Genomic DNA, 26,297 nt, shown 5'->3' with positions numbered 1-26,297 from the left:
TAGATTTTGTGCTCTTCAAATGACTCTTTCCCCCATGTGGAGGATTATGGCAAATCAATATAGATGTCACAATAATTGCGATATTGAAAGTGCCTGCTTTGATATTGTGGTGGTCTCATATTGCAAGAAAATTGCTTAATAATTAATGCTTGAAATTCAAGATTTCGGTCTATGTAATGGTGTAATGGTACACAAAAATGTCGGTTCGGTACGTACCTCGGTTTTGAGGTTACGGTTCGGTTCATTTTCGGTACAGTAAGAAAACAAAATGCAAAAAATAAATGTGCTAGTTGTTTATTACGCACCTTTGTGCTTTCAACAATAGGAACATTAGCCTATACAAAGCTAGAATTCTGCTCAAAAAGTAGCGGGTATTTAAAGATAATCCAACAACAATTTGCCTTTTAGACCCCGCGTATTGGTCAGCTTTCTTTCTGAAAGAAAGAAGAAAAAAAGAAGTCTTGTGCTAAAGAGAAAAGCAATCCCAATGACAAAGTTTTTAACATTTATTTTACAAATGAAATGCCTCAATGAATCATTTTTTTCAAAAGCTTTATTGGTGGATTTTCTCAAGTTAAAGCGCCACACAGAAATTAATAAATTTAATTGTGTAAGCAGGGTCTGTGTATTATTCTTATTATTTAATTACAGTTACAAGTTTTAGCTCATTTCAGTTTATTTTATTTAAATGGGGCTATTATTTATTGTATTATGTGGTTATATTTTACAAATGTGATGTAGTATTCATTTATATTGTACAGTATATTTTATGTTGTATAACTTTAGTTCCTATGTGAATATTAGTTCCTGCTTGTTTTGTTGTGGTAGGAGGGTTTTGTATTGAACACGGGGCCGTGTTGGTTATTAATATGAATGAATGAATGAATTAATTAATGAATTTTTTTATTGTCATCATCATCAGTATCAATGACAGTTACAAAAATGTGGGATAGTTTGGCCAAAGAAAGAGAACCATTGACAGTCACAAAATATGGAATAATTTGCCTGAAAGCGGAGAAGACAGCAGTAAATCAACAAAGACAAGTCAACTGTGCCCCGATCTACCACTCAAGGGATCTGATGGACTCAAAAAGTGGGTTTCGATTGCATATTAGTTTGAAAATCGACCGGATCCACCGTATTTTTATACGAGTGACTTCCGGTCTGCCCGATCCTAGCTACCGGTAGTAGTATTGACGCAGGAGGGTCACGTCTCGTGTCAAATAATAAACTCTGCCGTTCTTTTCGCGTGCGTCGTGTTGAGCCGCTTCTGGGACGCGTCTAACACGCGGCCGCACTGCGACTGGTCTGCAGTGGCTGATTGACTTTAACGCCCGCGTTTCACTGCGTTCTCGTGGCGGCCACTTTGTCGCACCGTTGACGTTTCTGGGTTATACTGTCCTACCGTGTTGGTCCTCATTATAGTAGAGAAGATGGAGTAAATATGATCTACACAAAGAAACTGTAACCCGATCGACTCACCGCCTCGAAAAGTAAGGGTTACATTACGTCAGAAACTCGTTCGGTAAGCCTCCGTTCCGAACCAAGCACCACGTACCAAAACGGTTCAATACAAATACATGTACCGTTACACCTTTAGTCTATACACATAACAGGGTTAGGTTAGGGTTTAGGTATGTCTCCCCCTTGAATGGCCACCTTTTAGTTGTGGTTGAGTTGGAGTGCCCGAACGATCCCAGGAGCTATAGTAAGTTGTCTGAGGCACTATGCACCCAGCAGGGTCTCCCATTGTAGACAGGTCCTAGGTGACGTGCCAGATACAGAACTGTTCAAAAACCTATGGCTTACAAAAAACAAGTACTGAGACATGGCCAAAGGTTAGGAACTCTATTGGGATTAGAGCCAACCTCCTTTTTAACCACCACCCACATTGAGGTTTGGGTTTTGAGAGGACTGAGCAGTTGTCGAAGGCAGGTGCCTCGAGAACCTATTCTGCATACATGAAATCTGGTGATTGGCACGTGGAATGTCACCTTGCTGAGGGGAGGGCTGTGTTCAAGCCGGAGGCTGATTCGGTGCTTGCCAAATTTTGTCAATCATGATCATGTTTGAGTGCAGGTGTGTCAATAAGTGCACAAGGCGTCAGGATAACCAAGACATGCGGTGAACAAAGGAGTTTGTTGTCCTGACATCTGGACACGAGTCTCGGCCCCTCAGGTGAAGAGAGGGGCAGAGTTACTGATTACTGACTGGCGGTAAAATGGATTTACTAGTAGGGGGAAAAGCCGGTTCGACCTGTTAGACCCATACGTATCGTGAGGGTTTGCTGGGGAACTCTGTCAACTCCCACCGCCGGGAATACTCTCCTGGATTCTGAGGGAGGCTGTAGACATGTTCTATTATCCATTGTCTATGTCGCCGCTCAGCTGTGGTTGCAAAGTCTCTGGTGCCGGTCGTTGTGGCAATCCCCAAACCCTGTGCTGGCAGTTGGACGTAAGGGACACCATCAAGCTGAAGAAGGAAACCTATCTGGCTATATTGGTTACTGTGACCCCTGAAAAAGTTGGCGGGTACCGGCAGGCCAAGCGTGCCGTGGCTCGAGCCGTTGCAGTGGCAAAAACTCAGGTCCAGAAGGAATTCAGAGAGGCCAAGGAGAGGATTTTTGGTCACCCTTAAAGAAAATCTGGCACGTTGTCTGGCACCTGAGGAGGGGAAGCAGTGCTCCGTTTAAAATGCAAGGAGCTTTTAACCTCGACTAGGGACTTTGTTTGGCGTTGGGAGGAGTACTTTGAGGATCTTGTCAATTCGATCGCTATAGCTTCCTTTATATTATTATTTATATGAGACATAGAGAATAGTACATCTGAGTGCCTTTTAAAGCTGAAAGAGTTTTAATGAGCAAGACAGACAGAATTTCTAGACGCAGCCAGGGGCTGGAGGTGGTGTTGTTTGAGAGGCCACAGGATCTCACTTCAGTTGGTGTGCACTGGGACGGTTTACAACAGAGTGTCGAACAAGTGGGATGAAAATCAACATCTCCAAATCCGACGCCATGGCGCTCGACCAGAAAAAGGTGCCTTGCCCTCTTCAAGTTGATGGAATGTACATGCCGAGAGTGGAAGAGCTTAAGTGTCTTGGGTTGTTGGTATCATCTTCTTTTCTTCTGAAGGCCATCTATTTCCTCCATTTGATCTCAAATTGTGTCTCTTGCAATCTTAGGCTATCTGTACTGTAACTCTTTCACTTACAAATAGTTCTTTCTCAATGCACTGCTCCTCAGTCAGTGAGTTCACTTTGTTAGACTTTCTTGTAATTGATGGTACTTTATTTCTTGCTGTCAATGCTTTACTATATTGTTGTAGGACAGATTTAAGATGGATACAGGGGGGCAAAAAGTATTTAGTCAACCACCAATTGTGCAAGTTCTCCTACTTGAAAAGATTAGAGAGGCCTTTAGGGGTTGGATAAACCTCAACCATGAGAGACAGAATGTGAAAAAAAACTGAAAATCACATTGTTTGATTTTTAAAGAATTTATTTCCAAATTAGAGTGGAAAATAAGTATTTGGTCACCTACAAACAAGCAAGATTTCTGGCTGTCAAAGAGGTCTAACTTCTTCTAACGAGGTCTAACGAGGCTCCACTCGTTACCTGTATTAATTGCACCTGTTTTAACTCATTATCGGTATAAAAGACACCTTTCCACAACCTCAGTCAGTCACACTCCGAACTCCAATTTTGTCTCTGGTGTCCTTCGACAGCTCTATGCACCATAGAGCTGTCGAAGGACACCAGAGACAAAATTGTTGACCTGCACCAGGCTGGGAAGACAGAATCTGCAATAGGTAAAATGCTTGGTGTAAAGAAATCAACTGTGGGAGCAAGTATTAGAAAATGGAAGACATACAAGACCATTGATAATCTCCCTTGATCTGGGGCTCCATGCAAGATCTCACCCCGTAGCGTCAAAATGATTACAAGAACAGTGAGCAAAAATCCCAGAACCATACGGGGGGACCTAGTGAATGACCTACAAAGAGCTGGGACCACAGTAACAAAGGCTACTATCAGTAACACAATGTGCCGCCAGGGACTCCAATCCTGCACTGCCAGACGTGTCCCCCTGCTGAAGCCAGTAACGTCCAGGCCCCTCTGCGGTTCGCTAGGGAGCATTTGGATGGTCCAGAAGAGGACTGGGAGAATGTGTTATGGTCAGATAAAACGAAAATAGAACTTTTTGGTAGAAACACAGGTTCTCGTGTTTGGAGGAGAAAGAATACTGAATTGCATCCGAAGAAAACCATACCCACTGTGAAGCATGGGGGTGGAAACATCATGCTTTGGGGCTTTTTTCTGCAAAGGGACCAGGACGACTGATCTGTGTAAAGCATGGGTGTCCAAACCTGTCCTCAAGGGCCGCTGTGGGTCCTGGTTTTTGTTCCTACCAATCGAGCACAGACAGTTTAACCAATGAAGTTTGTGCTAAAACAAGCAGCACCTGACTGCAATCAACTGATTACACTTGTGAGACACCAGATTGTTGAAAGGTCATCCTCATGATGGATTTGAACAAAAACCCGGACCCACTGCGGCCCTATGTGGAATAGTTTGGACACCACTGGTGTACAGGAAAGAATGAATGGAGCCATGTATCGAGAGATTTTGAGTGAAAATCTCCTTCCATCAGCAAGGACATTGAAGAAGAGACGTGGCTGGGTCTTTCAGCATGAAAATGATCCCAAACACACAGCCAGGGCAACAAAGGAGTGGCTTCGTAAGAAGCATTTCAAGGACCTGGAGTGGCCTAGCCAGTCTCCAGATTTCAACCCCATAGAAAATTTGTGGAGGGAGTTGAAAGTTCGTGTTGCCCAACGACAGCCCCAAAACATCACTGCTCTTGAGGAGATCTGCATGGAAGAATGGGCCAAAATACCAGCAACAGTGTGTGAAAAGCTTGTGAAGAGTTACAGAAAATGTTTAGCCTCCGTTATTGCCAATAAAGGGTACACAACAAAGTATTGAGATGAACGTTTGGTAGTGACCAAATACTTATTTTCCACCACGATTAGCAAATAAATTCTTTAAAAATCAAACAATGTGATTTTCTGTTGTTTTTTTTCCACATTCTGTCTCTGTTAGGGCCTCAGCCCCTCCCTCCTGAACCCTGGCCCACCTTGGGCAGGTGTGAGTGTTTTTGATTTGCAGGTTGGACGCCAGACGGGTGGAGCGGCCACAGCTGCTGGCAATGACAATCAGCCATCTTCATAAGCCAGTGGACGCCACCACCTCGTCGCCCGATCAACTAGTCTGTTTTACCACGTCAGTTGTGTCTCGCGTACTTAATTATTTATCTGATCCCCGGCTCACGACTTTTCTCTTCTCGCCCCAGGTCCTGACTTTGCACGCCCCTATCGGATCCCACGCCTGCCTTCCTTCCGAGCTTCCACACCCCGCGTCGGCTCAGCTACACCGAGCAGAACAATTTACGCCCGCCACGTTATTGTTTGTGCTCGCCAATAAAATATTATTCGCCACAACCCCTGCTTGTCTGCATTTGGATCCCCTCTCGTCGCACACCCTAACAGATTGATCGGGCCACGATGGATCCCGCAGACAACCCCACTGGCTCGCCCACGTCACTCCGAGACCACCACCAAGCCATAGAATTACTCTTCAATAAGGTAACAGACATTTCCCAATCACTCCAGGCCATACAAGCAGAACTCACACCCATTCTTCAGGCACAATTAGCCCCACGTCACACCGCCGCACCTCCGAGCCACATGCCCGCATCTAACGCGGCGTCACCTTCTACGAGCCGTGAACCTCACGTCCCCGCACCCGCTCCTTACGACGGAAACCTTGGTGCATGTCGGGCCTTTTTGGTCCAATGCAGCCTGGTTTTTGAACAGCAGCCGTCCATGTATCAGGGGGAAAAAGCAAAAATCGCCTACCTCATCGGCTCCCTTCGGGGTGTGGCGCTGAATTGGGCATCCTCAGTATGGGAGCAGGGTTCCGCGGTGTGTGCCTCGTACTTCCGCTTTACCGAAGAGATGCGCAAGATTTTCGACCACCCCGTCCGCGGCAGGGAGGCTGCCAGTCGTCTCATGTCCATTCGACAGGGAAGACGCAGCGTCGCCGAGTTCTCAGTTGAGTTCCGGACGTTAGCCACAGAGAGCCGCTTCAACGACGAAGCACTACAGGCCGTGTTTGCCAGTGCCTTGAACGAGTCCCTCAAGGACCTAATGGCCACCCAAGAGCCGCCAAATTCGCTGGATGACCTCATACACAGGGCGATTTGTCTGGACAATCGACTTCGTGAACGCCAACGACAGCGTCGCAAACAGCCTGCCGCACCACTTCCTCTTTCCCCGGTCTTTCGGCCGGCCCCGCCTCCAGCCCATGCCGCGACATCGCCACCTGCTGCTCGTGCCGAGTCGGTGCAGTTTAGGCGCACCAGGCTGACTCAGGAGGAGCGCTCACGTCGGTATGCAGAACGCCTATGTATATATTGTGCGAAAAGTGGGCATTTTCGACACAACTGTCCTGTGCGTCCTAACTCGCCAATAGAAGGGGGAATAAGGGTGAGTCACATGTCACACAGTTCTTCACGCCGGCTGCAGCTCACTGCGACGCTCTCCTGGAAGGGCCAGTCGCGCACAGTCACTGCCCTTGTGGATTGTGGGTCCGACGAGAATTTTATTGACCATGAACTGGTAACTCAACTCGGCCTGGTGACACGCCCACTCCCAGTGCCTTTAAAAACTACTGCACTGGATGGCAAACTTCTTTTTCATGTCAACCAACAAACAGAACCCATCAACCTCCTCCTATCTGGCAACCACCAAGAGGTCACCTCCTTCCTTGTCTTTGTATGTCCTCGCACACCCTTGGTCCTTGGGTTGCCATGGCTCAGAACACACAATCCCTCCATTGATTGGACCCACCCCAAGTTGACTACCTGGAGCCAATTCTGCCACACCAGTTGCCTGAAATCTGCTTTGGTGCCTGCAAGTCCGGTCCAGGACCTGGTGCAGCCAGACCTGTCCAAAGTCCCCGAGTGCTATCATGACCTCGGACAAGTCTTTAGCAAGGACCACGCCATGTCGCTTCCTCCACACCGCCCTTACGACTGTGCCATAGACCTCCTTCCTGGTGCTGCGCTTCCCAAGGGGCGGTTGTTCCACATCTCGCCACCAGAGAGGGAGGCCATGGAGAAATACATCACGGAGTCCCTAGCCAACGGCACAATCCGTCCATCCTCTTCCCCAGTCGGCGCAGGGTTCTTCTTTGTGGGCAAAAAGGACGGTGGCCTGAGACCCTGTATTGACTATAGAGCACTTAACGCTATCACCATCAAGAATAAATATCCTCTTCCGCTCATTGACTCCGCGTTCACCCCCCTCCATAGTGCCACCATTTTCACTAAGCTAGACCTGCGTAGTGCATATCACCTGGTCCGTGTCCGAGAGGGAGACGAATGGAAGACCGCCTTCAATACAGCACTGGGACATTACGAATACTTGGTCATGCCGTTTGGGCTCACAAACGCCCCAGCGGTATTTCAGAACCTGGTCAACGATGTCCTTGGGGACATGATTAATCGGTTTGTGGTCGTGTACCTGGACGACATACTGGTGTTCTCAAGTACCCCCACAGAGCATGAAAACCACGTCCGTCAGGTCCTACAACGATTACTCGAGAACAGGCTGTTTGTGAAGGCTGAAAAATGTCAGTTCCATGTCCCAGAAACGGCATTTCTGGGCTACATTGTGGGCAAAGGGAACCTGCGGATGGACCCAGCCAAGTTAACAGCAGTACTGGAGTGGCCTCGCCCCACCGATAGAAAACAGCTCCAGCGTTTTCTTGGTTTTGCAAACTTCTACCGGAGGTTTATCCGAAACTACAGCCGGATCGTAGCCCCCCTTACTGCCCTCACCTCCACTGCCATACCATTTCGCTGGTCGGACTCCGCCGACTCCGCCTTCAACGACCTCAAGAGGCGTTTTACCACTGCTCCAGTGCTCGTCCATCCCGACCCGTCTCTTCAGTTCATCGTGGAGGTCGATGCATCTGAGATAGGAGTGGGTGCAGTGCTATCCCAGCGTCAGCCAGCTGATGGCAAGGTACACCCATGTGCCTTTTTCTCCCGCAGATTGTCCCCCTCTGAACGCAATTACAGCATAGGGGATCGGGAACTCCTGGCAGTTAAGCTGGCCTTGGAGGAATGGCGCCACCACCTCGAGGGAGCACTACAGCCCGTCACTGTGCTAACGGACCACAAGAACTTGGAATACCTCAAGTCTGCCCGAAGACTGAACCCCCGACAATCCAGGTGGGCCATGTTTTTCTGCCGATTTAATTTCACCATGTCTTACATCCCAGGTTCAAAGAACATCAAGCCCGACGCGCTGTCACGCCAGTTTCAAGTCACCGAACCCCTGGGGGAACCTACGCCGATCCTTCCGCCGACCTGCTTCCTTGCCTCCATTGAATGGGAAATAGAAAGCAAAGTGAAGGAAGCCCACCGTGAGTATCCAGACCCACGAGAGGGTCCTCAAACTGACCTTTTTGTCCCGGAGTCACTCCGTTCCCAGGTGCTGGAGTGGGCTCACTCTTCCCGCTTGTTCTGCCACCCTGGCATACGGAGGACGCTGGCTGTGCTACGCCAGCGGTTCTGGTGGCCGACAATGCCAGAGGACACCAGATCCTACGTCCTGGCATGTACGATATGTGCTCGCAGCAAAACCACCACCAAGCCCAGCTCTGGACTCCTCCGCCCGTTACCCGTCCCAAGCCGTCCTTGGTCCCACATAGCCCTGGACTTCGTCACCGGTCTGCCTCCTTCCAAGGGAAACACTGTTATACTCACAATTGTGGATAGGTTCTCCAAAGCCGCCCATTTCATTCCCCTACGCAAGCTACCAACAGCCACAGAGACCACAACCCTGCTCACCACACATGTATTCCGTTTACATGGCATCCCGGTAGATATTGTCTCTGACAGGGGACCCCAGTTCACCTCACAGGTCTGGAAGGCCTTCTGTGCTGCCCTGGGCGTTGGCGTAAGCCTCTCCTCCGGTTACCACCCGCAGACCAATGGCCAGTGCGAGCGAACAAACCAACAGCTCGAAGCAGCCCTCCGTTGTGCCACCCAAGCTCACCCAAACACCTGGAGCGATCACCTGCCTTGGATCGAATATGCGCACAACTCCCTGCCAAATGCCTCATCAGGTATGTCTCCCTACCTGTGCTCCCTGGGTTACCAGCCCCCGTTGTTCCCTTCACAGGAACGTGACATTGCCGTCCCGTCGGTCCAAGCCCACATCAGTCGTTGCTCCAGGGTCTGGGAGAAGGCGCGCTCCGCACTCCTCCGCGCGTCCGAGAAATCCCGTACTCAGGCTGACCGCCGCCGTAGGCCTGCGCCCGTCTACACTGTTGGCCAAAAGGTGTGGCTCTCCTCAAAGACCCTACCGCTCAAGACTGAGTCAGTTAAGCTCTCCCCCCGGTTTGTTGGTCCCTTTGAAATCACCAAGGTGGTGAATCCTACCGCCGTGCGCCTCAAGCTCCCAGCCCATTTCAGAGTCCACCCTACCTTCCACGTCTCCCAAGTCAAGCCTGTTTCCACGAGTCCTTTGGCACCCCCTGTTCCGCCGCCTCCGCCGCCGCTATCTGTCGATGGGGGTCCTGCCTACAGGGTAGAGCGGCTTCTCGATGTCCGCCGCCGAGGCCGTGGGCTTCAGTACCTCGTCGACTGGGAGGGCTATGGCCCTGAAGAGCGGTCATGGATCCCGGCTCGGTGGGTGTTGTCCCGCGAGCTCATCCGAGATTTCCACCGTGCCCATCCCGGTCGTCTTCGTCGGGCGCCAAGTGGCGCCCGTAGGCGGGGGGGTCCTGTTAGGGCCTCAGCCCCTCCCTCCTGAACCCTGGCCCACCTTGGGCAGGTGTGAGTGTTTTTGATTTGCAGGTTGGACGCCAGACGGGTGGAGCGGCCACAGCTGCTGGCAATGACAATCAGCCATCTTCATAAGCCAGTGGACGCCACCACCTCGTCGCCCGATCAACTAGTCTGTTTTACCACGTCAGTTGTGTCTCGCGTACTTAATTATTTATCTGATCCCCGGCTCACGACTTTTCTCTTCTCGCCCCAGGTCCTGACTTTGCGCGCCCCTATCGGATCCCACGCCTGCCTTCCTTCCGAGCTTCCACACCCCGCGTCGGCTCAGCTACACCGAGCAGAACAATTTACGCCCGCCACGTTATTGTTTGTGCTCGCCAATAAAATATTATTCGCCACAACCCCTGCTTGTCTGCATTTGGATCCCCTCTCGTCGCACACCCTAACAGTCTCTTATGGTTGAGGTTTACCCATGTTGACAATTACAGGCCTCTCTAATATTTTCAAGTGGGAGAACTTGCACAATTAGTGGTTGACTAAATACTTATTTGCCCCACTGTATCTCTTTTCTTTTGTAGAGCATCTCATCATAGTTTCCAGTTGTTCTCTCTGCAGGCCATGTAACTTGTGGATGCGCAATGTGTTCAACAAATACACAACGACAGATTATTCGGTATTTCTTGGTGTGTGGCTCTGACAGTCACAGTTAGGGTTGCCAACGGTGGTACCTATCAGAACTTCCTAAATTCCAGGATGTCCTGAGCAATCCTGGACTTTTGGCAACCCCAGTCACAGTCCGATTTTATTTAAGTGTTAATTTCCACAGCTGTTCGAGTTAATGTTAAAATTACAGTTTGACTAGAGGCAAGGCACTCACTCATTGAAGTTCTACCCCTGAAGGTGGCAAATCTGTTTGGTGCTCATCGTTCCACCATCATCACTATCTACAGTGGGTCCTTCGACTCTTCCACGGGCATATTCGTCCTTGTTAAGGTGCCTCTAAGTAGGGACATTGTTTTGTCAAATTAACAGGATTTGTTCATCAATGATTATCTCAGCTTTGTCCTTACAGTTAGCATACGAATCTGGCATCCCTCTCAAGGCCGGTTTCCTGTTCTTGGCTGCTGGCAGCATTCATCACTTGCTCAGGACGATCTTCCTATTTCCCAGAACCTCAATCCCATACCCGCTGCCTCATGACTACAAGTATGGGTATGAGTCCTAAGTAATGCTTAACGAACAAGTGTAAATGATAAAGTTGAAAGTAACAAAGACAACCACTCTTATCGCAAAATGCCCAAATCACATTTTCCCTCATTGAAATGAATGGAAATGCAGTCAATCTATCCCAGCACCCCCCAAAAATACCAACTTTTGTATTAATGTGGGGGTTTTTTGTAAGAAAATTACATTCAACATTATTGTACTGAATAAAAATCACACAGTGATAAAACCATGTCACACTTAGACAAGATGAGCGGACTCAGATGCAGAATTCAGTCTTGTAATAACATAAAATGGTCAGAGGTAAGTACAAACTGAGGGCGCTCCAGTAGGAGGAAATAACGGGCTATGAAACAAAATAAAAATGAAAAACAAGAGAGCCAGGCAAAATGCACTGGAGTATACAATTACAACAAAGGGTTATGCATGAGGCACAAAATAACAAAGAGCTATGGCAGAATACTATGAACAACTTTGAATATCTTTGGCTATGGACTGGCTTTGGTGGCAACGAAGGGCGAAGACACTTTGGCACAAGACTAGGGAGTGACAACAATTTAAGCACATGAGGAATGGGGCACAGGTGGGAACAACAGCTAATCATAATCAGAGACAGGTGAGACAGCAGGAAGGGTGAGTGGTGGAAACAGGAGGTTGAGCCTTCAAAATAAAGCAGGAAGAGACAACAATATACCAAGACATGACAACCCACACCCAGGCGTGACAAACCAGCTCTCCAAGCAACTCAAAAAAACAAAAAAAGTAAGTACAAAACAAAAAAGAATTGGTTTGGTCCATTAACAGTATATTGTGAAATTTGCAACTGCTATCCAGTGATAAGAAAATACTTTCAAATCCTCTCAAAAATTTGGCTGTATCTCAAGGCAAAAAAAAAACATGACCAAGCTCATTCATTCATGCAGCTCAAGACAAGTAACCTGTGTTACATTAAAAATGATTTTGTATTAATTTATTAGTAGTAATTTTATTTATTTATTTTTATTATTATTTTTTTTTTTACGCTTGATCGTTCAATAAATTCTCTTATCCAACTTCTTCCACATTAGTGCCATTGAATATACACAAGTCACGAAAAATATGAATATTGTTCTTTAGGGTGAAATTTAGGATGAATCTAAAACACGTTAACATTTTACAGGTGAACTTAATTTGACCTTCTGATTTTACCTTGGAAATTGTGAGACAAATTTCAACTTGAGGGTCCAAATGAGCCAAGATGATACGATATGGGTGAAATCCGTCACAACACATTCTTGCAATATTAGAGGATATGCTGCAAAAAATGAGGTCGTAAACAAAGATTAGTCTGCTATTACAGGCTAAAGACTGCACTCTACTGGCTAACTTGTAACGTATAGGCAATAATAAGTCTGCACTGCCTTCCAATGACTCACTCAGAATTTACAGTCTTGATTTAAAAAAAAAAAAAAAAAAATCGGGATCTGAGAATTGATAGATACTTGTCCATGCTGCATGCCAAGTTTTAAGATGATTGGATCCTGTTTGATGAAGGAGTAGGACTTAAAAGTGTCCACAAAAAGAAGAAAATACATCTAAGTGGTGACTTGACAGGCCTTCAAGCTGTAAAAATTGCATCACTCTTTCCATACTAGCAAATTGAAGTACCGTAGAAGACGCACTATTTTTTATGATTCTCCTCTCTGACCTCAGGATACCCTGCAGATCAAGAAAGGCCAACACAACTGTAGCAATTGACTTTCAGATGCCAACAGACGAGAAGCTTCCTGAAAAGGAAGACTCTGAAAACCCTGGTGAGTGCAATTATAAATTATACAAAGTAAACATGCTGAACACAGCTCACCCACATTGCCTTCTTCAGAGAAAACCTTCCGTGAGTGCATTCTGTCCAAATTCTTCTTCTTGGTCCTCCTCTGGTTGTGTGTGATCCAACTGTGACACAATGTGTTCATTGGGACCCTCAATCCCGTGCTGGAGCGTCTGGTTGATGGAGATGCAACAATTGGTATGTGCGCACACACACTCACATACCTGAACCCACACTACACCAACCCATTAAAAAATCGACAGTTGACCTTGTACATGCACACACACAGGCAGTCTCCCTCACATGGATCTGACACCGCACAAACACATACTGGAACCCACCCAACAAGCCAACAACACACACACACACACACACACAAACACCGATACTTGACCATATACTGTACATACACTATTCGCGCAAAAATTATAGCCTATGTCCCAACAACACCAACACATGTTGCCTATACAACTCCAGATGACTACACAGACTTCACATTACCAGTATCCATCAATCAATCCACAACAGTAAAATCCTGGTTGGTATGATCACCATTGATTTAAATGCTAATGATGACATTGAAAATTCATAATGATACAGTGGGGCAAATAAGTATTTAGTCAACCACTAATAGTGCAAGTTCTCCCACTTGAAAATATTAGAGAGGCATGTAATTGTCAACATGGATAAACCTCAACCATGAGAGACAGAATGTGGGGAAAAACCCAGAAAATCACATTGTTTGATTTTTAAAGAATTTATTTGCAAATCATGGTGGAAAATTAAGTATTTGGTCAATACCAAAAGTTCATCTCAATACTTTGTTATGCAACCTTCGTTGGCAATGACGGAGGCCAAATGTTTTCTGTAACTCTTCACAAGCTTTGTACACACTGTTGCTGGTATTTTAGCCCATTCCTCCATGCAGATCTCCTCTAGAGCAGTGATGTTTTAGGGGCTGTCGTTGGGCAACACGGACTTTCAACTCCCTCCACAGATTTTCGATGGGGTTGAGATCTGGAAACTGGCTAGGCCACTCCAGGACCTTGAAATTGTTCTTACGAAGCCACTCCCTTGTTGCTTTGGCTGTGTGTTTGGGATCATTGTCATGCTAAAAGACCCAGCCACGTCTCATCTTCAATGCCCTTGCTGATGGAAGGAGATTTTCACTCAAAATCTCTCGATACACGGCACCATTCATTCTTTCCTTTACATAGATCAGTCGTCCTGGTCCCTTTGCAGAAAAACAGCCCCAAAGCATGATGTTTCCACCCCCATGCTTCAGAGTGGGTATGGTGTTCTTCGGATGCAATTCAGTATTCTTTCTCCTCCAAACACGAGAACCTGTGTTTCTACCAAAAAGTTCAATTCTGGTTTCATCTGACCATAACACATTCTCCCAGTCCTCTTCTGGATCATCCAAATGCTCTCTAGCGAACCGCAGACGGGCCTGGACGTGTACTTTCTTCAGCCGGGGGATACGTCTGGCAGTGCAGGATTTGAGTCCTTGGCGGCGCATTGTGTTACTGATAGTAGCCTTTGTTACTGTGGTCCCAGCCCTCTGTAGGTCATTCACTAGGTCCCCCCATGTGGTTCTGGGATTTTTGCTCACCGTTCTTCTTATCATTTTGACGCCACAGGATGATCAAGTAGGAGAACTTGCACAATTGGTGGTTGACTACATACAGTACTTATTTGCCCCACTGTATCTCACTTTTTATACATTGGCAGTGAGCAAGTACATCAACGCCTTTGCGTTTACCCAGCTGTGCGGACTGCTGGTTGCGCCCATTCATGGCGCCATCCTAGACCGACACAAGCGCAAACCCCCGGTGGCAGGTACGACTGTGGTTGAACGTCTGTAACTTTCTCCGATCTTTTTGCAAAAATATCTCACTCCATCTCACATCAGATACACCAGAGGTCGGTAACCGTTTTGGCTGAGGGAGCCATGAACACCACATATTTTTACATGTAATTCCGTGAGAGCCATACAATATGTTTCAAACAAAAAATAAAATGAATTTTAATTAATTAATTAATTGAATTTTATGTAATTTCAACTCTTTTAAATTACAATAAGTCACGGAATTCTTTTTAATAACATTGTTATGCTGTTGCTAATCAATGATGAGTATTTCTTACCATTATTGCTGCATGGTTTTGCTGATGGCCTTGTAGTCTGATTGATGCTTGGTGAGGTTAAGCTTCATGCAGGCGTTAAGAAACTTCAGATGCATCTATTTTCATGTTCACGCAAAGGCGCCACGAATCCTGTGTTTTACCCTACCATGCACGGAGCACCATCAGTCCACAGCGAAACAAATATATCCATCTGTAGATTTTTTTTCTTTAGCGAATTCAGTGAAGGACTTGAATAAATCCTCCCCTCTTGTTGTCCCGTTTATAGTCAAAACCTTGCAATCACGCTGAACTGGGATAAATTGTATCACCCAAAGCGAGAGAAAAAAAACGGTGCTGCATTTACAGTATGTCCTTCACTTGCGTTGCCTCAATTTGATATGACGTCATGATGGTTGGATCGTGAACAGTTCTTGCCGACAGAGGCATGTCTTTTGTCTGTTTAATTGTCTTGTCTTATCCTGTCCATTCCGCTGAAAAGTACGATACTCCTTGTCTTTTTTTCTTTTTGACATCTTCTCAAAAGGGTATATAAAATTAGCTGACAACGCAGAAAATGAAAATGAAAATGAGGGAAGTTTACTTCCTGATGCACTTACGCACATCGGCCACTATTTTTGACAGCAAAGTACGGCAACCCCACTTGAACAGTGTCTCTGCCTCACCTGCGTTGCCTATGCAATTAATGAATAGATAGATAGATAGATAGATAGATAGATAGATAGATAGATAGATAGATAGATAGATAGATAGACACAACGAGATGTATGTTTGCCAATTTCCCACTAAAATTACTGCGAACTGGCTTTTTAGTCGACGGTGATCATCGTCGTTTCGCGCAATGTGCAAAGGATTATAACAAAACTTTTGTTTTTTTAATAATTAAAGATTTGTCTGGGAGTCATATGCAGCCGTCAAAAGAGCCAGATCTGGCTCGTGAGCCATAGGTTCCCGACCCCTGAGATACTGTGGGGAAGTCTCATGCAGACAGAAGCATGCTTTTCCAATGAAAGAATGTTTAGTGTAAAAATACAACAAACATTAATTAATAAGAATAGTGGTGGCCTATCTTAACTCAGATGGCTTTGTGTGTGCATATGTTCACGAATAGGAATAACAGAAAAGGAAGCAGATCTGAATTCCACAGTTCTCTCTTTCTTCCTGACGTCATTGATGGCATTGGTGTTCTCAATTTGCTCTACCATCCCCGTGCTACCACTTCAGTACTTCACTTTTGTCATGCAAATGATCAACATCAGCTTCCTGTATGGCGGAATGACTGTGTTTGTCGCAGTGATGTAAGTAAACTTGTGCAAAAAAAATTTTTTTTTGAAGAAAAGCAAAGGGTTTTTTCTATTTTATTCTATTTTGGAAGAAAAAAAAACAGGGTATCCATTCCATGAGATGAAAATATGTTAGTTATCATAGATTACCAGATAGCGTGTCTTTTTAATATTTGATAAAACACCTCACAGACCCGCCGCTAAAGCACAGTGCAGTTTATATATACTTGCAATTTTCTGATGTGAGTACAAGTACATGTGAGTACATCGCCAGCCAGCATGCCATCTTCCTCTGCTTCATACAATTTTGGGTCACAGGTGCAGCAGTTTCAACAGAGAAGCCTAGTCCCCTGTCCCCAGTGACTTCATCATGTTCCTTAGAGGAATTCTAAGGCGTTTCCAGGCCAGCCAGGAGACTTAAAGTGATTCTCAATCTTTAATACAAGTAATTCTTAAAAGATAAATATTAGTATGAGTTATACTAATTTGATATTAAAACCCCTCTTAATGTTTTCGTTTTAATAACATTTCTAAAATTATTTTAAGTGATAGGTCGCCATTCTTGTTACATCGCAGTGCGTGACGTCACCGGGCCGAACTTCCAGCGTGTCACTCTGAGCTACTCCAACATGTGGTCGGTTCTGCCCTTCCAATTTGAACCAGATCGGAAAAGTGCAGAGCAGGACAGCACTGTCGGTCGTTCACAAGACGAGCAGCAAAGGCAAAATGAGAACAGGATATACAGTACCTTATAAGAGAAGAACTGGGCAAAACTGGTGATGTACTCGCTGCAAGTGCGTCTCATTGACAACGGAGCGACAGAGTGTATGCTGTTGAGAACTCCAGTTTTTGTTGGCAGATCTTCAAGGTAAGACATTGTGTTTTCAAACTTATCACAGTATAATTATGTAGATTGTTAGTGTCCAGAGCTGTCGTATGCTTTACATACAGTACAAGCCAACAGTTTGACGGAAACAAATTCTGGAATTGAGTGTAATCCATGTCTTGTACATTGTAACGCGTGGTAGTTAGGGTACGTGCATAAAAGTACCAAAAAGGGAGAAGCTTCCACTTATGCACATTTATTCAAAAAATATATATATATTTTCACCTTGACCACTCATCACTCGGGAGCTCAGCGGTACGCACACACGCGTTTCCAGACGAACTCCAACATAAAAGTAAGGTCCATGTCAGAGTCACTGTAGCGTGCCATAGTGCTTTAATTATTTGGTATGATTTGGGGAAAACTCCCACGAAGAATAGTCAACAAAAAAGATAGCGATGGTAATCCAAAACCGCGTTTTTTCACTCACTCGAAGATTCAGGAATTAGACCGATCTCATGGCAATGTTGCAACCGCGATCAGGCCGTCGAATCCACAAAATAGACTGATCCGAAACCAATATTGCCGCCGGGGTGGGACCGTCGGATCCAGAAATTAGACGGATCCCTTACTTGACTGCGGATCCAAGAAAAATGTCCGGGCGCCAGTTTTAACGCGTGGTAGGTAGGATACCAAAAAGGGGAGAAGCTTCCACTTATGCACATTTATTCCCAAAAAATAATAATTCCACCTTGACCACTCACGTCACTCCACTTGTTAGTTACCATATGACTGGAAATTGCATCCAAAAGCAGGACATCGGGGCATTCCCATTTATGTCATCACTGCGAGCCCGCAAAACATGGCGCCAACTATCGGTCAAAATGTGTACTAAATATTATAAAATATTGCCATTGATTTAACATTTTATGTGTTTCTAACAACATATTTTAGTACAAAAGAACAATTGTGGTTAATTAGAGCCTACATGTACTTAATGTAGAGGAGCACTTTAAGTCTTCCTAGAGTTTCCTTGATTGACCCCAGGGTGTCCACCCAAAGAGATGTGCCCAGTACACTTCACCAGGGAGGTGTCCAGCGATGCCAACAGTAGCTGTTACAGTTTCAACAATGAGATGTCGCAACAATAATCACATGACTCCAATATACCTATCACGCCATTCTGTTCAGTCACGTTGCACCTTTAAAGGACCATAAAAAATGAAGTATTTGACATAGAGCGCTGCCCTCAACATGACTCGAAAGCACACTTTTTAACCTCTGCCCCAATTTTTATTTGGCGCCGACTGACCATGGAAAATCAGAGATATTATCCTTTTATTTCATATTAGGAACTACGAAGGAACTATTCACCATTCAATTATTCAAACTAGGAACTATTTTTTCCATTAGAGGGCAGAGTTGGACGAATGATGCTTCAGTTCTGCAAATTTTTTCTCTCTCGCTGGATGAAGTGGGAGGGTGTGGAGAGGAGGAAAATCACCTGGAACGAGCTGTGGAGCATGGAGTCTAGCAGGTTGAGCTTCATCATAAGAGCCACATATGATGTCCTGCCTTCTCCAACCAACCTTCATCTTTGGTATGGAGAGGACCCAGCCTGTCACCAATGTGCAGCCTCAGCAACCCTCAAACACATCTTGGTGGGTTGCAAAGCCGGCCTGACCCAAGGAAGATACACCTGGCGCCACAACCAGGTCTTAAAGTGTTTGGCTGCCGAACTTGAGAACAAGAGGGTATCCACCAATGCCATGCCTCTAAACGCCCAGGTTACCGTCCCACAGAAAATGTTTGTCCGGGAAGGGGAGAAACGGCGGAACAAGTCATCTCCCCCGGAATCTGCCCCATTGAGCCCGGGATTGGGAAATGCGAGTGGACCTCAACCAGAGGCTCACCTTTCCACCCGAAATTGCAGCAACCAATCTGCGACCAGACCTGGTCCTCTGGTCCAAATCCTGCCGGCATGTTTTCATCGTTGAGCTGACTGTCCCGTGGGAGGATGCCATCGATGAGGCATTTGAACGGAAGAGGCTGCGGTATGCCAACTTAGCCGCTGAAGCAGAGGGGCGGGGCTGGAACGTGAAGGTGTGGCCAGTGGAGGTCGGCTGCAGAGACTTTGTAGCAAGGTCCACCACAAGGCTCCTGAAGGAGGTGGGGATCAGAGGGCAGGCCCAACGGAAGGCAATCAAAGAACTTGCCACTGCAGCAGAGCGGAGCAGTCACTGGCTGTGGCTGAAACGCAGGGACGCAACATGGGCTGCCAAGTGACCGTGCGGTGCCACCGCTTGACACTCACCCAGGTCTGATCAGCCTGTGGTGGGCCAACCCCAGCAGAGGGTGTATTGTGTTAAGTGGCCGAAACACCTGATGAAGCTGGGGCACACAACTGATGATGTGTCGAGCTGGTGGCACCGCTCAGTCAGTGACTAAGTCCACCCCACCCAAGAGGACCTCAACTGCTGTGCTGATTAATTTACTTTGGGATCTATAACAACTAGTCCTATTAAGAAGTATTTTATTTCATATTAGGAACTACGAAGGAACTATTCACCATTCAATTATTCAAACTAGGAACTATTTTTTCCATTAGAGGGCAGAGTTGGACGAATGATGCTTCAGTTCTGCAAATTTTTTCTCTCTCGCCAGAATTAAATGATGTTTTTCCCCCTTTGGCTTAATGCGGATAGGTAAGTACTTGTATAACAATAACAGTTAATATAAAGATAACTTTGTGCTGAGAAAAAAAAACACCACGGTTACAAAAAAAAAAAAAATCAAACATCGTAAGCAGTTACTCACAATGTTACTCATTACTTGGGTGTTCTTTTCAACAAATGCTTTTTTGCTTGTACTTGGGTAAAAGTTTTGGCTACTCTACCCACCTCTGATCATGACTCACAGTTTTTGACGATAGCAACATAGGCGGAGAGGTCAAATAGAGAGCTTTGCCTTTCGACCCAGCTTTCTTTACCATGACAAACCAATACAGTCGGCATCACTGCAGACGCCACAGCGATCTGCCTGTCGATCCATTCTTCCCTCACTCATGGAAAAGAACCCAATATACTTTACCAATACTCCTTCAATTAGGAAAGACTTAATCCTTGATCCGAAGAGGGCATTCCAACTTGATCAACCGTGAACAATGGTCTCAGAATCGAAGGTGCTGATTCTCATCCCAACAGTTTCACACTCATTTATGAACCGCTCCAGCAAGAGTTAAAGATCACAGCTTGATGAAGTCAACAGAGTACATGTGAGAAACCTTTGTGTGTGATAAATATGCAACAATCAGAAATCAAGAAGAGGGCAAATAGTTTTTCAGAAAATTATGCAGCTAGTTTACAAGTGCTTCCAACAGTATAATAGGCTATTTTTAAAAAACAGTTTATTTGATTCAGCATAAGCTAGCATTTATGTTAAATAAAATCATATAAAAGGGAACCACAGATAGAAAAGATTGAAGTTCATAAATGATAAACGTTATTACCATTATCATTGTTGTTGACGTCGCAGGGCGGTGACGTCACATGGTTACGCTGCCGGGCTTCCACAGTATGACTCTAGCGACATAAACATATCATCTGTTCAAGCGTTTCAATTTGAACGCGAGAGAATGACAGCACTGTCAATATTTCACAAAACAAGCAACAAAGGAAAAATGAACAGGAAAGACGGGATTACACGAGACGAGAGTAGGGAAAAAAATGGTGTTCTGCCAAAATGTGCTACACTGGCGAAGGTCTACAAGAGGCGATTTTGGCGCTTTCAGCTTGTTTTGTTTAGATGCATACAAACAGAACATACAAAAGATGCCTTGAGAAAATAATTAAGCGTAGTAATATCATATAAGGGTTGGTTTAAATATGCTACATGACTAATATGGTCAACAGATCAACAATCTGCTTTAAAGGTATCACAAGAAAACACAATGCCTAAAAGTATGAGAGGAAAGCACATGCAAAAAGTATTTTTAGGCAATGAAAATGTAAAAAAAAAGACTCAATAAAAACACAAACAGGAAGTACTCGCCGCTTTTAACCGATGTGCGCATGTGTTTGGCGTCGCGCTGCGTAGATGGAATTGGAGTAACCCGGTAGTGTTCGTCTAGCGACAGTGACTACGTCGTCATCATCCCCAGCCTCCATTGCGCGCATAAAACATGGCGCCCTCCGTAGGTCATAACATGTACTAAATATTATTCTTTTATACAGCCTATAAATCTTTAAGTCCGAGGTTCCCTTCAACATGGACTAAATTTCATTTCGTTTTCGATTTATTAATTGCCGTAATTTTCGGACTATAAGCAGCTACTTTTTTTCCCTCATTTTGAAACCGGCGGCATATAGTCCAGTGCAGCTTATTTTTTGATTTAATAGGGTTAATAGGTAACACTTTCTCTTACAGCGGCATCATAAGCCTGCTATAAGACTGTCATAATTATGACATGACACTATCATGGGCATGAATGACATTATGAATTCTGTCACTAACTCCATTTATGTCCAGCCCGGATGTTTACATCCATTCAAAAGTGAGATAATTTGCTGGATGACACAAAATGACAACTGCCATAAGCATTCATTAATGCTCATGACAGTGTCATGTTGTCATTTTGATAGTCTTATGACAGGCTTATAGCGCCACTGTCAAATAAAGTGTTACCAAATACCATAACTAACAATTAATGAAATATTTAGCACCGAACATGAATTTTGATTGTTATTTTCATCTGTAGTGCTGCATTGCATGCTAGGAGGCATGTTGGATGACAGCAGTGTTGACAGCAGGTGGCAGCAGAGATTGACTGTCTCCCATAAAGGAGCAGTGATGGCCAAATGAAGCTTCTTGAAGCAATGAAGCTTCAAGAAGCAATGAAGCTTTGAGCCAATTGGTTCAAAGCTTCATTGTGGTTCATTTGGTCTGCTGCTGTCAAATACAGTGCCTTGCAAAAGTATTCGGCCCCCTTGAATCTTGCAACCTTTCGCCACATTTCAGGCTTCAAACATAAAAATATGAAATTTAATTTTTTGGTCAAGAATCAACAACAAGTGGGACACAATCGTGAAGTGGAAGAACATTTATTGGATAATTTAAACTTTTTTAACAAATAAAAAACTGAAAAGTGGGGCGTGCAATATTATTCGGCCCCTTTACTTTCAGTGAAGCAAACTCACTCCAGAAGTTCAGTGAAGATCTCTGAATGATCCAATGTTGTCCTAAATGACCGATGATGATAAATAGAATCCACCTGTGTGTAATCAAGTCTCCGTATAAATGCACCTGCTCTGTGATAGTCTCAGGGTTCTGTTTAAAGTGCAGAGAGCATTATGAAAACTAAGGAACACACCAGGCAGGTCCGAGATACTGTTGTGGAGAAGTTTAAAGCCTGATTTGGATACAAAAAGATTTCCCAAGCTTTAAACATCTCAAGGAGCACTGTGCAAGCCATCATATTGAAATGGAAGGAGCATCAGACCACTGCAAATCTACCAAGACCCGGCCGTCCTTCCAAACTTTCTTCTCAAACAAGGAGAAAACTGATCAGAGATGCAGCCAAGAGGCCCATGATCACTCTGGATGAACTGCAGAGATCTACAGCTGAGGTGGGAGAGTCTGTCCATAGGACAACAATCAGTCGTACACTGCACAAATCTGGCCTTTATGGAAGAGTGGCAAGAAGAAAGCCATTTCTCAAAGATATCCATAAAAAGTCTCGTTTAAAGTTTGCCACAAGCTACCTGGGAGACACACTAAACATGTGGAAGAAGGTGCTCTGGTCAGATGAAACCAAAATTGAACTTTTTGGCCACAATGCAAAACGATATGTTTGGCGTAAAAGCAACACAGCTCATCACCCTGAACACACCATCCCCACTGTCAAACATGGTGGTGGCAGCATCATGGTTTGGGCCTGCTTTTCTTCAGCAGGGACAGGGAAGATGGTTAAAATTGACGGGAAGATGGATGCAGCCAAATACAGGAACATTCTGGAAGAAAACCTGTTGGTATCTGCACAAGACCTGAGACTGGGACGGAGATTTATCTTCCAACAGGACAATGATCCAAAACATAAAGCCAAATCTACAATGGAATGGTTCAAAAATAAACCTATCCAGGTGTTAGAATGGCCAAGTCAAAGTCCAGACCTGAATCCAATCGAGAATCTGTGGAAAGAGCTGAAGACTGCTGTTCACAAACACTCTCCATCCAACCTCACTGAGCTCGAGCTGTTTTGCAAGGAAGAATGGGCAAGATTGTCAGTCTCTCGATGTGCAAAACTGATAGAAACATACCCCAAGCGACTTGCAGCTGTAATTGGAGCAAAAGGTGGCGCTACAAAGCATTAACGCAAGGGGGCCGAAAAATATTGCACGCCCCACTTTTCAGTTTTTTATTTGTTAAAAAAGTTTAAATCATCCAATAAATTTTGTTCCACTTCACGATTGTGTCCCACTTGTTGTTGATTCTTGACAAAAAATTAAAATTTTATATCTTTATGTTCGAAGCCTGAAATGTGGCGAAAGGTTGCAAGGTTCAAGAGGGCTGAATACTTTTGCAAGGCACTGTATAGTGTTACAGGTTAATATCTTTTGTTGTAAATATCCCATAACACAGTGAGGACAGCTGCGGCTTATAGTCCAGTGCGGCTTATCTACGAACAAAGGCTGTTTTCCCGACAATTTTGGTGGATGTTGGCTTAAAGTCAGGTGCGCCTTATAGTCCGAAAATTACGGTACCGTGCCTTTTTGTGTCAACTAGCTGTATTTTGTTTTCTTTCAAGATGCCAGCTTAAATTTGACATTGTGATATTGACTTTTTGCTCACCACTCTGTCTGTTGTTTATCTGTGTGTAATCTGTGTATAGTTTCCCACCGTGTCATTTTGGGAAGATTTACGGACTTCTTGTTGGTATCTCCGCAATCTTCTGTTTACTGCAATATGCCTGCTTTGCTGTGATGGAGGACGTTTTAGACGGAGATCCTCTATATGTGAGTGCATGACTAGTGACTACAGATAATATTACACATTTAGCTGCATTCACAGGTGGATGAAATTGTTGGCATTTGTCAGAAAAAGATAAAATGACAAAGGATTGATGAAAGAAAATCAAGCATTGCAAGCTATAAAAGTATGAGTGAATAACTTCAAAGCTTCTTTGCGAGAAAATTAGATTTTGGGCCATTACATCAGTTCGGTTTACAAATGTCAAAATGAAGCAATCAAAGAAAATTACACTATAAGGCTAAGTATTTTGACTCTGTACCAGGAATATTAGGGAATTTGCGAGAAAAATGTGCTGCCTTTTGTCAAAAAGGTTGGTCAACTCAAGAGTCCTGAAGAGTAAAGATGAAAAACAGATAGCTGAAGCATTTACAAACACAATAAATTACAGTTTAGACAAAAGTTGTGTTACAAGAATTATTTTTTGCTAACTTTTTTCTTTTAATAAAAATAATAATCTCTTTGTGTGTCTGCAGGTGAACATCGCTCTGACAATCCTTGTCCTGTTCTCTTTTAGTCATCCACTGAATGTTTTTTTGCACTGTCGAAAACTCGCATCACAGCGAGCAAAAGCCAACGGCATCGATGATACGACAACAGTCACTAAAGTTGAGTCGATGGCAGTCACACAACACTGACATGTGAATGCATGTTGTTTAGCAGGGGTTGGCAACCCGCAGCGCTGATGCGGCTCAGTTTTATATTAAAGAATATTTGATTCAGATTTATACTGCTATTTTTGAGATTTACAAGTTTAACTTTGCTTCAGTGGGCAGATCAAATGATGATTATTGATTTTTGTGTTTGTTAACAGAGCAGTCACGCAGGTCATGAATTTACCAACTATGTAAAATCATGGTTGCCCGTCTTTGCGCCATTCACTTTTTCTGTTAACCCATAATAAAGTCATAAAAGAACCAAACTTCATGAATGTTTTTTGTGACAAAGAAGTATCTGTTCCAATCACTCTATCGGAGAAAAATCAGAGTTGTAGAAATAACTGGAAACTCAAGAGAGCCATGACATTATGTTCTTCACAAGTGTATGTAAACTTTTGACCACAACTGTATATATCAGGCATGCAAACTGGTTAGGGGTGAAAAAGGTGACAAAGTAGCGCCCACGGCCTACCAAAACGTTATTATCGAGGACAAGCGCACATAGATATATTATATACACAAACGATGTACTGCTAGCGGTCCAATCAATGGATTTCTATGACGACAATCTAATCTATCCCGTAGTATTAGGGTTAATTTGACCAGAATGCGGTCGTTACTAAATTATTATTTCTGTGCGGCCAGGTAGCAAATGCGCACCGGAACCGGTCCGCGGCCCAGCAGATGGGGACCCCTGGACTAGAGTGTAGTTTTGAGCATGGACTACGGTTTTGAAGTTAACGGTTTCACTCGCTCGTTGACAGACCCCCCCCCCATGCCCCATTTTTTTCTCCTCGGATCTACGTGATTCAGAAGAATGACCCATTTTGATTTCAAAACGGCGAGATTTCGCCGAAAGGTGGCAAGTTTGCATGCCTGATATATATATATATATATTTTTTTTTTTTTTTTTTTTTTTTTAATTATACTTTGGGAAACAAAAGTTAAAAAAAAGTGTCCGATAAGTATCTCTTTCCAATGCTAAATCTAAATAAATACATTGAACAAAAAAAAACAAAAAACTTTTTTTTTTAGGGGAGCGTTTGCTGCTTCGCGGGTTTTCACATATCGCGGCGGGTTCTGGTCGCCATTAGCCGCAAAAAACGAGGGATCGCTGTAATTAACAAAACAGCATTAAAAGAGGACGATGTTAATTGATATTTTGCATTTGGAATTATTTTTATCAGAATGTGCTTAACACATCGGCATATTCAGATCCATTAATTGTTACACCACCAAGTGTTATTTAGGTGACAATGATGTTTATAACCTGTGTTCAGGGGCGGACTGGTAATCTGTGGGTTCTGGAGGATCACAGAACGGCCGGTGCCCTGGGCGGCCGCCATTCATTATGCATCACTGTTTTTATCCCCCCTATCCTCTGATTATCTACAGTTCGCATCCAATCCGACAGGTGGCAGCAATGCGCCTGGTTTTTCACCGCCAATCTGATAGACTAGGAACGACGAAAGCA

The 26,297-nt window shown here is 44.6% G+C and overlaps 1 pseudogene; it reads left to right on the top strand.

Moving 5' to 3' along the window:
• Positions 1-25,064, top strand: part of LOC130923723 (equilibrative nucleobase transporter 1-like) — a 34,351-nt pseudogene extending 9,287 nt beyond the window's left edge.
• Positions 25,065-26,297: the final 1,233 nt, after the last annotated feature.

Source organism: Corythoichthys intestinalis, chromosome 11 (genome assembly GCF_030265065.1).
Source record: "Corythoichthys intestinalis isolate RoL2023-P3 chromosome 11, ASM3026506v1, whole genome shotgun sequence".
NCBI classification, from domain to species: Eukaryota; Metazoa; Chordata; class Actinopteri; order Syngnathiformes; family Syngnathidae; genus Corythoichthys; species Corythoichthys intestinalis.
Note: the sequence above shows the minus strand (reverse complement) of the source record. Positions and strands in the feature narration are given on the sequence as shown.